Here is a 6046-nt window from a genome sequence, read left to right as displayed (position 1 = left end):
TTAATGCACAGAAATCTCTGGCATTCCTACACACTAATGATGAAAAATCTGAAAGTGAAATCAAGAAAACACTCCCATTTACCACTGCAACAAAAAGAATAAAATATCTAGGAATAAACCTACCTAAGGAGACAAAAGACCTGTATGCAGAAAATTATAAGACACTGATGAAAGAAACTAAAGATGATACAAATAGATGGAGAGATATACCATGTTCTTGGATTGGAAGAATCAACATTGTGAAAATGACTCTACTACCCAAAGCAATGTACAGATTCAATGCAATCCCTATCAAACTACCACTGGCATTTTTCACAGGACTAGAACCAAATATTTCACAATTTGTATGGAAACACAAAAGACCCCGAATAGCCAAAGCAATTTTGAGAACGAAAAACGGAGCTGGAGGAATCAGGCTCCCTGACTTCAGACTATACTACAAAGCTACAGTAATCAAGACAGTATGGTACTGGCACAAAAACAGAAATATAGATCAGTGGAACAGGATAGAAAGCCCAGAGGTAAACTCACGCACATATGGTCACCTTGTCTTTGATAAAGGAGGCAAGAATACACAGTGGAGAAAAGACAGCCTCTTCAATAAGTGGTACTGGGAAAACTGGACAAGTACATGTAAAAGTATGAGATTAGAACACTCCCTAACACCATATACAAAAATAAGCTCAAAATGGATTAAAACCTAAATGTAAGGCCAGAAACTATCAAACTCTTAGAGGAAAACATAGGCAGAACACGATGACATAAATCACAGCAAGATCCTTTTTGACCTACCTCCTAGAGAAATGGAAATAAAAACAAAAATAAACAAATGGTACCTGATGAAGCTTCGAAGCTTCAAATCTTTTGCACAGCAAAGGAAACCATAAACAAGACCAAAAGACAACCCTCAGAATGGGAGAAAATATTTGTAAATGAAGCAACTGACAAAGGATTAATCTCCAAAATTTATGTGCTGCTCATGCAGCTCAATTGCAAAAAATCAAACAACCCAATCCAAAAATGGGCAGAAGACCTAAATAGACATTTCTCCAAAGAAGATATACAGATTGCCAACAAACACATGAAAGAATGCTCAACATCATTAATCATTAGAGAAATGCAAATCAAAACTACAATGAGATATCATCTCACACCAGTCAGAGTGGCCATCATCAAAAAATCTAGAAATAATAAATGCTGGAGAGGGTGTGGAGAAAAGGGAACCCTCTTGCACTGTTGGTGGGAATGTAAATTGATACAGCCACTGTGGAGAACAGTATGGAGGTTCCTTAAAAAACTACAAATAGAACTACCATATGACCCAGCAATCCCACTACTGGGCATATACCCTGAGCAAACCATAATTCAAAAAGAGTCATGTACCAAAATGTTCATTGCAGTTCTATTTACAATAGCCTGAAGATGGAAACAACCTAAGTGTCCATCATCGGATGAATGGATAAAGAAGATGTGGCACATATATACAATGGAATATTACTCAGCCATATAAAGAAACGAAACTGAGTCATTTGTAGTGAGGTGGATGGATCTAGAGTCTGTCATACAGAGTGAAGTAAGTCAGAAAGAGAAAGACAAATACCGTATGCTAACACATATATATGGAATCTAAGCAAAATAAAATGTCATGAAGAACCTAGGGGTAAGACGGGAATAAAGACACAGAACTACTAGAGAATGGACTTGAGGATATGGGGAGGGGGAAGGGTAAGCTGTGACAAAGTGAGAGAGTGGCATGGACATATATACACTACCAAACGTAAAATAGATAGCTAGTGGGAAGCAGCCGCATAGCACAGGGAGATCAGCTCGGTGCTTTGTGACCACCTAGAGGGGTGGTATAGGGAGGGTGGGAGGGAGGGAGACGCGAGAGGGAAGAGATATGGTAACATATGTATATGTATAACTGATTCACTTTGTTATAAAGCAGAAACCAACACACCATTGTAAAGCTATTATACTCCAATAAAAATGTTAAAAAATAAATAAAATAATTTGGATAAAAAAATAGTAAAGCATTTCTTTATTTACAGTAAAAATTTAACATCTACTTTTCTTTTTTCGAACTATTAAGTGCTATTGTTTTAAATGTTAAATAACACCACAGACTAAAAGCAGCTAACATAAAAATATTTTATGCTTGCCACCTCAAGTCATGGGAATGCTACCAGATTGGAGGTCTATCTATCTATATTCAAGCATAACTCCAAACAAAAAAATTAATACCTTAACTAATTACCTGAGAAAGAAAAGAAATAGGTTATGCACCTTGGGGGGGGGAATGGATTAAAATCGGTTATTTTCCAGGAAATTCATTATCCCAGCTAACCTTAATTTTAAAAGTTGTTCATGCCGGCCGCCAGAACTGCGCCTGCACGTGCACCCTCTCTCTCTCTCTCTCTCTCTGTTTCTCTCTCTCCAACCCCCGCCCCTCCTCGCAACGTTGACGTAACACACCTGCGCACTGTGCCTTGTGTGACCTCTAGGACTTACCCAGCAGGCAACGCTTCTGTCTCAGGTTAAAATGGTGGGTGGGCCTGCTGTTGCAGCATCAAGCAAATGGCTGGAGGGTATTCGAAAATGGTATTACAATGCTGCCGGGTTCAATATACTGGGCTTAATGCGAGATGATACAGTATATGAGAATTACGATGTAAAAGAAGCCATAAGAAGGCTTCCTGAGAACCTTTGTAATGACAGGGTGTTTCGCATTAAGAGAGCCCTGGACGTGACCATGAGGCAGCAGATCTTGCCTAAAGAGCAGTGGACAAAATATGAGGAGGATAAATTCTACCTTGAACCACATCTGAAAGAGGTTATTCGGGAAAGAAAAGAGAGAGAAGAATGGGCAAATAAATAATCATGTAGTCTAAATCTGGATGCAGCTATCCTAAAGTATTTTTATGAAGTTGGTTAAACCTGAAATGTACAATGTAGAACTATCTGGGCTGTAAATGTATTACTTTAAATAAATCTCTATTATAATTTTAAAAATAAATAAATAAAAGTTGTTCGTTATAACTCTGATGAAATGAAGATTTCTTTCAAGTTTTTATTTTTAGTGTCGTATCCAAAACTGATTTTAGTATTTCATAGATTGTTGACATGCATGTAAAATATCCTGGTATTAAATGCTTGAGAAATGTATCCAAAATTGAATGTACCCAACAAATGGGGAAATCACAAAGAAAAATAAAACTCAAGATAAAAGATTTTAAACATTTGCTTTAAAAAATACTGCAAAAATGGCAGAAGAAATAATTCAGTACCTAATATTGTGGAGAAAATATCCCAGAAAAATCAGAACTGAATTGAACTAGAGAAACCAAGACTTGACATATACACAAGAAAAAGTTAACTGAATTATACAAGCTACAGAGATTTGTAGCCTATTAAACCATGCTTCATATCTTAACTTGAAAATACTTAACTTGGGCAGCTGTTTGAAATAATGTTTTTGAAATTAATATGCAAATGTACTTGTCCTTGGGCACATCATATTTCTCCCCAACTCTGACCCTATTCGACTTCTTGTATTCTTTCAGGTTAGGCATTTTTATCTCTTCTATTACTCTGACAAGTCTTTATTTCAGCTATTATCTATAGCTGGGCTTTGTGATCCCCTTTCTCTCATTAGTTTATATAAGCTCACTTTGATCTTTCTTCTTTTTTTAAATGGAAGTTAATAATTAGTATCTCCTTGAATTACAAGGAAGATTAACAGGAAAATATATGGACGACATACTATAGTGTCAAGAATAAATTTGGTGATTTTATCAGGGTGCTAATCTATGAACCAAATTCTCAGCAATCTCATACCACAAATACTTAAGAGTCAGTGGGGATGCAGTCCCTCAGTGACTCAAGCTTGATTGAGACTCCACCATCTCATAACTACAGCATCTGGTTGCCTAAAAAAAGAAAGGTAAAAGAATTATTCACAGGTCTTTTACTGCTTCTGGTCTGAAAAAATAGGCATATAACTTTTACTTATATTTCATTAAAGAAATTAATCTCATAACCCTTCCCAATTGTAGTAGGGTTATTGGTAAACCATGATATGTCTACCACAGTGGTCAAAAGATTTTAGTTCCTTTTTTACTCTCTTATGTTATATCCCAGTCACAGTCATTTCAGCTTACTAATTATCCAGAAGTTAGAGATAGTTAATGAAATCCTACAGAATTAAAGCTAGGCTTTTCTTAGAGCAGTTGGGTGGAAGGGAAGATACCATGATAACAATTACAGGTTTTGCTGAGTCTGGAATCACCAAGTGCCCACTTGGAATCTTCGCCTGTAATTTTTGCAGGTATCTCAACCTCAGTATTTCCAAACCTACCTTTGACATCCCCTACACAGGAAATCTCTCTTGAAATCCAATTAGCCATCAAGTTTTGTCAATTCTGTTTCCATATTATTCATTGCTGCTGTTACTCATAGTATCCCTTTCTGGGCACCGTGATTAATCTGAGTGCTGGGATGCACTGGAACCTTCAAGTGGGCAATAAACTGTTACAATAGTTGGGAGAAACAGAACAACCATTTCAAAGTCCTGGAATTGCAGATGCTTTTTTAGCACTGATTAGAAAATTCAAATTATTTCATTGAAAACTAACATCATATTAACTAATGTTTAAAATAAAAATAAATATAAATGAAATATGAAGGTAGACATTGAGATGGGAAATGTAAGCGATACAGAGTCCCCAAGATAGTTCAGCTAGAACTGTTCAAGAACTTAACATTTTTCTATTATTAATATCCTTGCTTCTGCATTTAAGTAAGTTAGATAAGGTTTTAAATAGATTCACACAAATATAGAGTATCTTTTTTGAAATGAATGTTGAGGCAGGGTATACAACATTAAAAAAGTAAACTTCAAGGTGCAGTCCATAACCTTCCCCCAACCACCTATGTTACTATTCTATAAAGAATTATAAAGATGCTTATGGAATAAGGGGGACTGTTAAGAGGCATTCATTTTCTTTTCTTTCACAAATAATCAGTCAAATTAAAATAGAAAAAGGAAAATAATCTCTAACTACTTCTTCTGTGGTAATGTTACCACTCACAGCCCCAAGAGCCTCATTTTACTATTAGTTTCACACTGAGGTTTTATAAAATTTACTTTTTTCAAACATTTAGATCCCAGTATAAGAAGTTAGACATGCTTCTTTAAACTGATAAAGAGAAACATTTTATCTTATTTTTATAGTAGTATTTTAGAAACCATGATTTTCAGATTTTTTTGAGCTTTGGAACTTCCTGATCATTGCAAAATGTGTCTTTTGATATATTATTTTGCCAAGCCTACTCAATGGTTTTCTGAAGACAGAGACATTATATTAACTGCCATCTGCTTTTCTCTATGAGAAGCTGGCTTAGTTGAGCTTAGTTTCAGCCTTCCACAAGCCTTTCAGAATACATTGTATTTTTATAAGTTTTCACAGATGGAATAATTATCTTTATGTAACCAAGAAGAGGTCATAGAAAAGACAATTTCTAATTAAATTCAGTTACAAACTGTGTAAGTGCATAGATTATAGTATTTTTCACCCCTTAAGTCATAATTAGTCTTCTTTGAAAACATAATTGTTTTGAGTCACACTGGGATCATTTTCAGCCTATATATGTCCATGCTATATCACATATTTCTTCAAGCATGACAATGTTTATTTGTCATAGTCACTTAGCATGCTTGGAAAAAATATAATGACATTCAAATCCTTTGAAAATACATGCAGAACATATACATTAGGGACAATGTATCCTACACTATGTTTGCAATAGTCATATATAAAATTTTTATATGTGCATGAAGTTTGCAGAAATCACAATAGCTGACTACTTCAAAGTTTAGAAATAAAGAAATCATTAGATCTTTATTACCCATGTATAGGTAGCTATTCTTATAGAGCTAGTTTAAAATACTTACATAACACATATAGCACAGGGAACTCTGCTCAATATTATGTAACAACCTAAATGGGAAAATAATTTGAAATATATATATATATGTATAACTGAA

General features: G+C 34.9%; 1 pseudogene; it reads left to right on the top strand.

Moving 5' to 3' along the window:
* Positions 1-299: 299 nt before the first annotated feature.
* Positions 300-5666, top strand: LOC149747656 (cytochrome b-c1 complex subunit 7 pseudogene; annotated as a pseudogene).
* Positions 5667-6046: the final 380 nt, after the last annotated feature.

This window comes from Delphinapterus leucas, chromosome 14 (assembly GCF_059928025.1).
Source record: "Delphinapterus leucas isolate spDelLeu-1000000601 "Yukka" chromosome 14, BTC_Dleu_Yukka2, whole genome shotgun sequence".
In the NCBI taxonomy this organism is placed as follows: Eukaryota; Metazoa; Chordata; class Mammalia; order Artiodactyla; family Monodontidae; genus Delphinapterus; species Delphinapterus leucas.
Note: the sequence above shows the minus strand (reverse complement) of the source record. Positions and strands in the feature narration are given on the sequence as shown.